Source organism: Salmo salar, chromosome ssa18, assembly GCF_905237065.1.
Source record: "Salmo salar chromosome ssa18, Ssal_v3.1, whole genome shotgun sequence".
Taxonomy (NCBI): Eukaryota; Metazoa; Chordata; class Actinopteri; order Salmoniformes; family Salmonidae; genus Salmo; species Salmo salar.
This window is the reverse complement of record NC_059459.1, coordinates 55148065-55161504: the sequence shown is the minus strand read 5'-3', so window position 1 is coordinate 55161504 and position 13440 is coordinate 55148065. Positions and strand designations below refer to the sequence as shown.

Below are 13440 nucleotides of genomic sequence, written 5' to 3'. Positions count from 1 at the left end.
AGAAGGATCAGGGTTTCCTGTTTTGTCTCTTTTAGTGCGTGTGTGTGTGTGTGTGTGTGTGTGTGTGTGTGTGTGTGTGTGTGTGTGTGTGTGTGTGTGTGTAGCTGAAGAGTTGGCTGCTGTGATCTCATATTCAGCCCACTCCCCCTTTCTCTCTCAGTCATCTCCATTGCACCCTGTAAGGCCCCAGTCTTTCACTAAGGGCTTGTATCAGTGTGGTGTTGATATGAACACAAGCGGGGTCGCTAGGAAACCAGCGGGGTCGGGCCAATGTTGGGCACTTCCTGCAGTTTATCACGTTTATTCTTACATCAGTGTGTAACGTCACTGGACACCCCCCCGGGGCATTCAAACTCTCTTCTAGGAATGAGGGATGAGTAAAAAGGAGAGAGGGAATGAAGATGAGCTGAAAAATAAAGGCAGGTCTAGACTCTAGTGAGTGACACTGTCTAAAGAGATCATCCTCTTATTTAGGCTTAGGTGGTATCCAGATTGTCATACCTTCATATCGACCTTGTGCCATACCGGGATATTCGGTAATACCGGCACTGAACACAAGGGGCGCTATTTTCAGACTTCACTGAGACGTTGTAATCTGAAGGTTAGCAATGCTAACAAGAACATGTAAAATCCCAGATAGAATGCTAATGAAGGCATTGAGAACATTTTATACAGTCTCTGACCTAAACTATTTTCAGGACAGACATCCCAGCTCATAAAGTTATACAAGTAACTCTTAAAACTACTACTCATAGTTTGCTGCACGCACAAAACAAATATTAGACAGCAAAGCTCTTGATCCAGGAGGGGATTCTCTGCTGTTACCGGCAGGCGAAACTTGATTTTGGAAGAAGCTAAACTTCGCTAGATAGCTAACTAGCTACTAAATTAGCAAACCAAATGAACAACTGCAGAGCATTTAACACATTTAAGAGAGTTAACTTAATAGTTATATGATATCTAGCTGGCAAACATTTAGTTGTGAATTCCATACTCTAAGTAGATCACCTGGTGCACAACAGTGAGTGACTCACAAGGCTCCAGTCTCTTGTCGTTGTGTGCTTGTAAACAAACAATTATGTGACAGGTGAAGTTAAGAACACGATATTCTTTATCTCCTAACATATTGCGCAAGTTGACTACAGGTATTTACTTAAAAAGTAGCTACAAATATTCAAATGTATCAAAAAACTTCAAATATATAGTTTCAACGGTATTGACGGTATTGAAAAACCATCCCTTAGCTATTTCAAAATACCCCAGTATATACGGTATACCGCCTAAGCCTACTCTCCATGTTGAAATGTTTATCCCTGGTTTACTGATTCTTAGGGGACCATTTAGTGTGGTCCGAGGGGAAATGTGCTAAGTGTGAAGATTCTTACACCTGCAATTGTATTTTATTACATTTTCTTTAGCAATTCCTACATTTTCAATATTCCCCCCACTTTAGGTTTTTGGTTCATGCCTGAAATACGGTATGTATTCATGTTTTATTCATTTGTCAGTGTGGTTTCTCATAGGAAATGTATGAGGCTCGTTAATGAAATGTCAGGCATTTAGAGGGAGGTATTAATACCCCTTATAGACTCAACACTGACAGGGAGAGGCACCAAGGGGGGTCGTCCACACCCCCATCCCAATCCCTTAACCACCCCCAACCCCCTAATGACAAAAAAAACTAAACTAGAGTTTTTACCGAGACAACACCCAGCTCAACCACCCCCCTTATCAGGAAGCCTTATTTTGCCCTTCCCAGAATTCCACTGCAGGAATGCAATTTTCCATCTAATTGTCGGATTTATACTGCCAGAATTCTTCATGTATCATGAGGTATGAGGGTGGGGGCCCGTTTTGACGATAAACTTCCAGATGTTGTGGACTGAGTGTACTCCAGAGTTTGAGGTAGAAGTTACTCTGAAGTCCAGATCTAGGAACAGATTACCCTACCTCTAATCTTAACCTTACCCATTAGAGGGATGAATAAACATCTGACCCTGTATCAGTGGTTGGAGGTAACTTCAATCTACTCTGGCTCCAGCCACTTTATAGGCTGCAACAGGGCCGTATCAGAAAACCATCAAAGACTCCTCAGGTTGACCTGGAGGAGAATCAACCATATCAAATATATGACCTCCCTGTTTGCTTATCGCTAATTAGAGCTAGCGCGGGTGTAAGCCAGACAGCTAACGGTGCCCGTTCTGAAGGGGAAACCATTAGCGCTTTAGTAGCCAATTATAATTAGCACTATGCTACACAGGGGTAGTAATTTAATGTAACCCCCCCAGTGGCTCTGGTAGTCTAATATCATCTGGGCTAGGGGTGGTAACACATAACACAGCCTCAGATATAGCCCTATGCTGTTTAATCATGTTACTTTTAGCTAGCTAATTAACTTTATGCTAGGAATGCTATCAAGTGTTGCTAGCTTTTGTTGATGCAAGAACTCTATCTGGTAGATAGTGTCCTGTTATGTCTGATTTTATGACACCAGATTCATTAGTTAGTTAGTGAATCAGCTATGTCCAAAATAAAAGATACACTGAAACCGTTGTCTGGCAGAACATTGAGGAGATTTTTATCCCTTGCCTGTTTTTGTTCTCATGGAGGATGATAACATCACAAAAGCATTTTCACACAAGGGGGAATTGACTACTGCCAGCAAAACTGTGGACACCCAATCTTACTATACAAGCTTACAGGCCGGTGAGCATTATACACATAGACCTATGGAAAAACAGGCATATGTTAGCGATATCATCTATCAAAGTCATTATTAACCTATCCAAATAGATTCCTTCCTAGAACTATTGGTGTTGGACGGTAAACATACACTAACAACCACATGTTCCTGGGTCTATTTGACAGTATGAGGCTGCGGGGGGGGTAGAGAGAGGGGAACAGGGAAACAATGGCAGCTGTTTTAGATATTCTCAATGGGGGTGTTGGCTTTTGGCCTCTCTGTTCTCTTGTTGCTTGACCAGAACCTTCGTAGCTCGGGTGCTTTTTTTTTTTGTCACTCAGGGATGGGATAGTGACCTCACCCCACGCTCACACATACCACCAACGCCCACCCCTGTATACCAGAAACAGGTCCGAGGTCTAGTGCTTGTTCCATAGGGGTCCTTCTGGACCAGGTCTAGATTGGAATGGAATGTACTCATAGGGATAGTACAGTAAACATAGGCTGTTGGGTAGGGCCCAGAGGTTTTCCTGTTCAGGACAAACTAAGGACCTTGAACATAGGTTACTGTAGACTGTAGAAAACGTCAGGTTTTCTCCTGTTCTATGTCAGGGCCTGTGAACGGAGAGCGGAGAAAATCCAATGTACAAACATGATATAATACCCCGTGGGAACGGATAATAGACACAGACCCATGCTAGCTTGCCTCTCTTACGTTGTCTTAGAATTCTGCTAGCAGTTTAGCTCCACCGAGTGGGAGGAAAGTCTCACCTTGAAGTGAGTTTCTGTTTCTCATGTCAAAATGATTGACCGTGGGCAAAACAATCGACCATAGACTCTACACTCCAATCCCCACATAGCATTGTATTCTGTCAAGGACACACACGCATGTCCACTCATGCTACCACCCAAGCACACACTGTAAAATACAAAGGGGCTTTTACAAGGGACTGCCAACAAGGTCACACACACATATCGGCATACACATTGCACACAGTACATACTCTATATATTTAATAGCAGCAGCATATTGAGGCTGTATGTAGGGTCACTTGGTGTCTTGAAGACTAATCTGGCTTAACCAGATGTCTGGGTTGGCTGTTGTGTCCATTTTAATTTTCCACTGCAGGATCAGGATAGGGAATTAGATTAGCCACAAATTACATCTTAATTACATGCAATTTCATTAGCATCCTGTGGTCTGGTTCTGTTCAGCTTTCAAAAAGGTCATTTGCGCGTACCACGGACATGCACGCACGCACGCACGCACACACACACACACACACACACACACACACACACACACACACACACACACACACACACACACACACACACACACACACACACACACACACACACACACACACACACACACACACACACACACAGAGAGGCAGTGTTTCTACAGCCCAGACTATTGATAGTTCAATGTTAGCCTTCAGGCCTCTCCAACCAGGGAATTGTATGCACACAGACCCGGTCTGATTCATTTGTTGATGAGCTGCTCAAGTGTGTGTGTGTGTGTCAGTGTGTATTATTTTCACTAAGGAAATCTGCTGGTTAGGAAACATTATGAAACATGTCAAAGGAGCATTTCAACACAAATTGGAAATCCCTGAATACCTACAGCAGTTCAGGGCACATATTCATAAAGCGTCTTAGAGTAGGACTGTTGATCTATGATCAGTTTTGTCTTTTAGATCATCATGAATAAGATTATATGGACGGGGTGGGGAACTGATCCTAGATTATCTTGATGAATACAGGCCCCCCCGATATATTAAACTAGTTGGATGTTGAAGTACACCTCAAAGTGTCTTCATTCATTTAATCCTGTATTATACAACCCAAGAAATGACTCGGTTTTAAGTCGTAAGTCTCACTGCGAATGACCTTTTGAAGAAATTATACAATAGAGAGATTTCTTATTATTTCTCTCAGCAGGAAATGTATGAATTAGGTGGAGAAAAGCACTCTGATTTCACATAGTGTACAGAGGGGAATCCTCCTCCGAGATATTCCGAGTGCCTTTATTATGTAAGTAGCTTCCCTTTCCATTTTCCGTTCATGCTACATTAGATAACCTTTCACAAATGGGATGGTCTGAGGATAGGGAGTTTTGGGCCTCGCAAACTGGCATTAGTCTATTGTATTCTGTATTGTATAATAGTATTGTCAGAACCCTGGTCAATGTAGACTCTTGTTGACCGGCTATAAACAGGCAGTATAATGAAGGGTTGAGGTGTGTGTGTGTGGGTGTGTGTGTGTGTGTCTGTGCTAGAGCTGGGACGATAAAGGACAATTCCACGATAATGGAATTACGCTTTGACTCTGTTTTTTTCACATTAAAAGGTCGATGTCCGAAGCCCCGCGGAAATATAATTAGCATAATAAAAAAAAAACATACAACTCTACATGAGGACTACTTTTAACAATTTCCACTGAAAAATGTACAGAAACAGATTTAGTGTTAGAACTGTTCAGATGCAAACTTTGGTAACGGTATTTTTTTGAGTGTGTGTGTCGGGGGGGGGTTATTCATGTAGGCTACACTGCCCTGCAAAATAATTTTAAATGTGGTCACCTTAGTGTGTGTGTGTCCGGTTGTGGCTCTGTTTTTCCCAAGCTTCCTGGTTTAATTCAGCCACCACGAGCCGAAGGTTATCTATATCAATGCCTCTCTCTTACACAATGCACCCATACCAATAATTCATGAGACATGGGTCTCGGTGTGTGTGTGTGTGTGTGTGTGTGTGTGTGTGTGTGTGTGTGTGTGTGTGTGTGTGTGTGTGTGTGTGTGTGTGTGTGTGTGTGTGTGTGTGTGTGTATATATACTGTCTACCTCTAGAGCATCATTCAATTTCTGCTTGATGTCAACGCTCTGACTGACCTAGCGCACTAGTGTGGCTGCAGCACTATGGAGTAGTCGGGTTGAGTTCCCACTTAAAAAAATACTACAGTTTACTATAGAATACTACAGTCCTGTAGTAAACTGTAGTATACTGTATAATACTATACTACACACTGTAGTATCCCTCTAACATAAGTAGTACTTACTATAAAATATTGCAGTGTACTGTAGAATACTATAGTACAGTAAATAGTACAGTATTATATGCAAAAATAACTACGGTCTGAAAAAACACTATACTTTTTTAAAACTATTGTAAATACTACAGTACTTAAATTGCATATACCCTGCCCATTCCCCTCCCCCGTATCAACATTTGTGCCACCCATAAGTGCTATTTTAGTTTTTCTACAGTAGGTTTCCTCAAAGAGAAAGCCCCCACTTCTATTTCAAAGATAATTTTAAAAACAACACTGTAGTGAAAATACTACAGTAGTGTCTGCAGAAACACTATACTATCAAATTCAATCAAATGTATTTATAAAGCCCTTTTTACATCAGCTGTCGCAAAGGGCTGTACAGAAACCCATCCTAAAACCCCAAACATCAAGCAATGCAGGTGTAGAAGCACGGTGGCTAAGAAAAACTCCATAGAAAGGCCAGAACCTAGGAAGTAACCTAAAGATGAACCAGGCTATGAGGGGTGGCCTCTTCTGGCTGTGCGGGTTGGAGATTATAACAGAACATGGCCAAGATGTTCAAATGTTCATAGATGACCAGCATGGTCAGATAGTAATAATCACAGTGGTTGTAGAGGGTGCAACAGGTCAGCACCTGTATACTACAGTCTGCAAAAACAAGTGAATACTATAGCATTTATAAAATAGTATTTTTTTATGTGGGATTGGCCTAGGTATAAATCCCAAATAGTTATTGAGACTAAGTTATTGTATATCTCACTCCAGCAAAGTCAGTAGCTACTTCCTATCCATACAATTAGGAAACCTAATCTTCTGCAACATAATATCACGTGGCTTTCTTCTCTCAAGCGTTAGGCTACACACCCCTTACCAGCACTCCAGACTCAACAGTTCAATAGGTCAGAGGCCTTTGAGTCACACACACACACACACACACACACACACACACACACACACACACACACACACACACACACACACACACACACACACACACACACACACACACACACACACACGACTGTAGGCATCCAGTTTCCACTAAGCATGTATAATGGAGGTCCCACTGCTTACTTAGCGAGTAACACTTTCTTCTGCTTCGGCTCGCACCGAGGCTTGAACCCCTCTGGAAGTGTCTTACCAGTTGGCGGCACTGAAAAATGTACAATTCGGCAGCGCAAGTGGCGACACTTCAGGCTGAGGAGTAAGTTTCACACATCCCCATGTGCTACAAATGCTCCGTATCATAAGTCAATGCCCTATACAGACTAATAATACTAACCATGAGCTAACACATGCGGTTGACTGTGACATGTTTTTGATGGATTTGATCTCGGAATGATGAAGTCTCTTCTTTAGGGAGTCATTGAAAGTCTTTGTGTTGGGCCTAAATAGCACACTCCTATTGTGTGTTTCATCAACTTGCCATTTGTGAGAAGGCTCTTTGATTAAACATGGTAGCCTATGCTTGAAAACAGGCTATTCTTCATTTGACAGCCTTATTGTGCGTACGGGGATAAAGCACACCCTAACAACACTTGATTTGATTAGATCTGATTCCATAAGTGCAGCAGCAGGCAGGGGAGCAAGTGGTAATTTTTTTTTAAGCTGCTTTGACACATCGAAAATTACGGATACGAGATAAATGAAGGAGAGAAGAGAGGAAGAAAGCTCGACAATTTCCGTTAGTGGAGAGGAGCGTACAGGCCACACCCTCTCTCTGCTCTGTACTGAACTCTGGGGATTATGTGATGGTAAACTGGGTTAACCCGTTACATAATCCACTCCGCTCAACACACCCTGAGAAGAACTGAAGCATTTAGAGCAGTCCTTTTTGTTCGTCTGATTTGAAGATACTGCATCATCATCATCATCATTTAGACACTGATTTTAAAAGGAACCGGTAATCTGAAATGGAAATATGTGCTCTCTCCTCTCTTCATTAGCGCTTCTCTCCTCTCTTCATTAGTGCTTCTCTCACCTCTCTTTTCAGAGACAGACAGTAGGCCTATTTAGAGTGTCATCATGCTGGCTGTCCTGCCTGGTTACTGAAAGAGATATATTACTCATATTTATTATTACTCAGTCATTTACATTACTTGCCATGCTTAGGACTGGTGTTTATTTATTTTTCAATGGGTGATGACGATCAAAATCATTATCTTCACTGTCATATCTTTATCATTCCCAGTCTTCTCTGAGTCATCCTCCAGCCAACTCCATGTCCTTTCTACTAGGTCACAGGTCACACGAGGATGTTTGATGAGTCTATGCTGGTGCCAGTGTGTCCCAAACGTCACATTCTCTGGCACCGGGAGTAGAGGCAGAGGGGATAGGATTCTATCTGCTACATACCAGAACATACCAGATCAGAGTCCTGACTGCATACCAGAACTCCTCCTTCCCAGGCTAAATCCATCCCCTAAACCTTACCTCCATGTTTGGCCCAATCCCAATCCCCGTACGGGAATTCTGTCCACTGCTAATGTACAGTGGTTCCTCATTTAAAAGTTGCATCATACCGCAGTATAGTCTGCTGAGTTATGCTGTGATATGTTTTGGTTAGTCGCAGTGCTTGCCGTTAATGCTAATTCGAAACACCAGACGAGGTCTTTGAGCACATCTACTCCAACTAGTCTTTTTGTAAATAATTATTTTATTAACAAAACACAAAGATGTTCAACAAATACTGTATATGCTTCTTTCTATTGATATGCAGTATGTACATCATTAGCTATTATAAGGTTGTTTTGATTATTATGTGGATTATTATCAAGGCACAAGGCGAGAGAATGGTCGTGGACAGGCAAAAAGGTCAAAACCAGATCAGAGTCCAGGAGGTACAGAGTGGCAGACAGGCTCGTGGTCAAGGCAGGCGGAATGGTCAGGCAGGCGGGTACAGAGTCCAGAAACAGGCAAGTGTCAAAACCGGGAAGACTAGAAAAAGTTGAATAGCAAAAGGAGTACGGGGAAAAACACGCTGGTTGACTTGACTAAACATACAAGACGAACTGGTACAGAGAGACAGGAAACACAGGGATAAATACACTGGGGAAAATAAGCGACACCTGGAGGGGGTGGAGACAATCACAGGAACAGTTGAAACAGATCAGGGCATGACAGATTATAATAAATTGTCATATTTATATGTGGTTGATGCATTTTCGTCAGGGCAGAACAGGTCTGTGATATTGAGTTAGACATTTCAAATTGTGGTCTTGTGTCAGGTGAACTGTTGTGTCCTCATCTTTTGGGCTGATAATTTAGTTCAAGCATTTGTTTTAAAAAGAAGTAACAAAGGGAGCCTTGAATAATGAAACAATAAATGAACTGCAACATGTTGGCTAAAGCAGTTGCAATCACAAATGCATGCAACTGTTTTTTCTTGGCTGTACTATTATTGTATTTGTTGTGCTGTTCCAAATAGTCCAAATTGTTTAAATTATTTTCCTTTGAAATGAATTTCCTTCTCCTTACTGCCAATTGGCAGATATCTCAATTCTTATTAGTCAATGCCCATCACGTGATCGTGTCATTCTCACAGGCACGGCAGCTTCGAAGTAGGCTACCAGTGAAGACAGACCGATGCAAAGGCGTGCATCCTTCTTATCGGATTCGGAGGCGTATATTGAAGATGTTAGAAGAACTGTCCACATTTACTTTTTGTCAGCCAACAAGATGAGTAGGCCTAACAAACAGCAAAAGTACTAGCCTATTGTCACGACCGTCGTATGAATAATTGGACCAAGGCGCAGCGTGAGTAGAGTTCCACATTTTAATGATAGTGAAACTTCCAAAATATAACGATTGTGAAATAAGTAGCGCAAATAGGCACTCATAACAAAACAATATCCCACATAGCAGGTGGGAAAAAGGACACACTAAGTATGATCCCCAATTAGAGGTAACAATTATCAGCTGCCTCCAATTGGGAACCATACACACAGACACCAACATAGAAATATAATATCTAGAAACCCCCCTAGTCACGCCCTGACCTATTACACCATAGAGAACCCCGAGGGCTCTCTATGGTCAGGGCGTGACACCTATGTCAATCTACCAACCGTCCATAGTAGAAAAGTTGGCCTATTCTATTGGTCAGTTTGTCCTGTGAGAAATAAATATTCCAGACATACTCTGGGACAGTTGTGGGACACGATAGATCCCAAATGATTACAACCACTGTACATAAAAAAAAGAAAAATAATGAGGCTGATGCAACAGATCACAACTTTTAGCTTTGTTGGGTTCTGAGAATATGAAAATATACTTATTCATGTCACTGATAGAGTGCTGAGGTTTAGAGGGTCTACACCAGAAGTGAATGGTTATCTGTAGGAGGAAGGTATTATTTTGTGTGTGCAACAAAGCTTGGAATGTGTTGAGTGCAGGGAAGCGATTACATGTAGCAGGCATTGATGAGGGGAGAGAGCCATGGATTGGTGATGGAGGGGGGTTGAGGTCAGGTCAGGTCACCTTAAGGGAGAAATAAAAGTTTATGGCCCGTATCACTAGTGTCCTGCCTAGCAGTAAAGAACAATGTTTGTACAGATGAGTAGGAGGAGACTCAGCCTATGAGGAACGGTTAAATATCAGTGCTTATGTGGAAATGTTTTTGTCTAATGCAGCTGTATTGATCTTCTGGGCAGAATAAACTTGGTTAAGCTTTCATAGTGTCCGTAGAGTTTTTTTACTCTGAGAATTAGAACCTAACAGCTTCAAATGTTGATAACTATTAGGCTATTTCTTTACATTATAAGCGCAGCAGTGCGCGCACTGCAGTAAGAGAAAATATTCCAAAATGCAATTAGCTGGAAAACACCATTCTCGAATAGAGGTCGACCGATTAATCGGAATGGCTGATTAATTAGGGTCGATTTCAAGTTTTCGTAACAATCGGAAATCGGTATTTTTGGACGCCGATTTGGCCGATATTTTTTTATTTATTTTATTTATTATTATATATTTTTTTAGACCTTTATTTAACTAGGCAAGTCCGTTAAGAACACATTCTCATTTTCAATGACGGCCTAGGAACGGTGGGTTAACTGCCTTGTTCAGGGGCAGAAAGACAGATTTTTACCTTGTCAGCTCAGGGGTTCAATCTTGCAACCTTACGGTTAACTAGTCCAACGCTCTAACCACCTGCTTTACATTGCACTCCACGAGGTTACGCGAATGCAGTAAGAAGCTAAGGTAAGTTGCTAGCTAGCATTAAACTTATCTTATAAAAAACAATCAATCAATCATAATCACTAGTTAACTACACATGGTTGATGATATTACTAGTTTATTTAGTCTGTCCTGCTTCGCATATAATCGCTTAGGTACACATTGCTCCAACCATAAACATCAATGCCTTTCTTAAAATCAATACACAAGTATATATTTTTAAACCTGCATTTTTAGTTAATATTGCCTGCTAACATGAATTTCTTTTAACTAGGGAAAATGTGTCACTTCTCTTGCAAACAGAGTCAGGGTATATGCAGCAGTTTGGGCCGCCTGGCTCGTTGCGAACTATGTGAATACTATTTCTTCCTAACAAAGACAGCCGACTTTGCCAAACGGGGATGATTTAACAAAAGCGCATTTGCGAAAAAAGCACAATCGTTGCACGACTGTACCTAACCATAAACATCAACGCCTTTCTTAAAATCAATACACAGAAGTATATTTTATTAAACCTGCATATTTAGCTAAATGAAATCCAGGTTAGCAGGCAATATTAACCAGGTGAAATTGTGTCATTTTGCATTCATTGCACGCAGTCAGGGTATATGCAACACTTTGGGTAATTTGTCAGAATTTTACGTAATTATGACATAACACTGAAGGTTGTGCAATGTAACAGGAATAACGTTTTGTTTTTGAGATTATAGTTTCCGGATTCGACCATATTAATGACCTAAGGCTCGTATTTCTGTGTGTTATTATGTTATAATTAAGTCTATGATTTGATAGAGCAGTCTGACTGATCGATGGTAGGCAGCAGCAGGCTCGTAAGCATTCATTCAAAATAGCACTTTTGTGCATTTTGCCAGCAGCCCTTCGCAATGCATTGCGCTATTTATGACTTCAAGCCTATCAACTCCCAAGATTAGGCTGGTGTAACCCATGTGAAATGGCTAGCTAGTTTCAAACATCACTCGCTCTGAGACTTGGAGTAGTTTTTTCCCTTCCTCTACATGGGTAACGCTGCTTCGAGGGTGGCTGTTGTCGATGTGTTCCTGGTTCGAGCCCAGGTAGGAGCGAGGAGAGGGATGGAAGCTATACTGTTACACTGGCAATACTAAAGTGCCTATAAGAACATCCAATAGTCAAAGGTATATGAAATACAAATCATATAGAGAGAAATAGTCCTATAATTCCTATAATAACTACAACCTAAAACATCTTACCTGGGAATATTGAAGACTCATGTTAAAAGGAACCACCAGCTTTCATATGTTCTCATGTTCTGAGCAAGGAACTTAAATGTTAGCTTTTTTACATGGCACATATTGCACTTTTACTTTCTTCTCCAACACTTTGTTTTTGCATTATTTAAATCAAATTGAACATGTTTCATTATTTATTTGAGGCTAAACTGATTTTATTGATGTATTATATTAAGTTAAAATAAGTGTTCATTCAGTATTGTTGTAATTGTCATTATTACAAATAAATAAAACAAAAAAATCGGCCGATTAATCGATATCGTTTTTTTTGGCCCTCCAATAATCGGTATCGGCGCTGAAAAATCATAATCGGTCGACCTCTATTCTCAAAAGTGCACCGCAAATGTGAGCGGTTTCATATGACAGAGATTAAAATATCCTTCAGAAATGTAGAAAGAGGGAAGATCTAAAGGTGCAACAACAAGTATGGGTTGTTAATATGACTAAGATTGTGTCTTTGGCTGCTGGACAATGAAATAAAGTTGAGTACATGAGAGAAATACTGATTTCAATTGCGTTTGAGGAAGTGTTTACAAAATAATACCCTTAACAATCCTATGGTCAGAAAATGGTAAGACGTGCCTCATAAAATGACAAAAAACATCTTGGTTTTAAACAATTACGTTCATGGTTAAATAGTCTCAAGATGTTGACTGCCTCTACTCAGATTGCAAGATGGGTGATGTTGCAGTGTGCAACAGGCACTGGCCTTTCTCTATCAGAACAACGGGGACTCAAGTATGTTGACAGAATCAAGCCTTATATATATATATATATATATATATATATATATACACACACTACCGTTCAAAAGTTTGGGGTCACTTAGAAATGTCCTTGTTTAAAAAAAAATAAAGTACATTAAAATAACATCAAATTGATCAGAAATATAGTGTAGACATTGTTAATGTTGTAAATGAATATTGTAGCTGGAAATGGCATATTTTATATGGAATATCTACATAGTCGTACAGAGGCCCATTATCAGCAACCATCACTCCTGTGTTCCAATGGCACGCGTTGTGTTAGCTAATCCAAGTTTATAATTTTAAAAGGCTAATTGATCATTAGAAAACCCTTTTGCAATTATGTTAGCACAGCTGAAAAGTGTTGTTCTTATTAAAGAAGCAATAAAACTGGCCTTCTTTAGACTAGTTGAGTATCTGGAGCATCAGCATTTGTGGGTTCGATTACAGGTTCAAAATGGCCAGAAACAAAGACCTTTCTTCTGAAACTCGTCAGTCTATTCTTGTTCTGAGA

The 13440-nt window shown here is 40.7% G+C and overlaps 1 protein-coding gene across 21 annotated transcripts in view; it reads left to right on the top strand.

Annotated features, from left to right (window-relative positions):
* The window catches only part of LOC106577496 (actin-binding LIM protein 2), a 110198-nt gene that overhangs the window by 46190 nt on the left and 50568 nt on the right, over positions 1-13440 (top strand). The window lies entirely within an intron of this gene.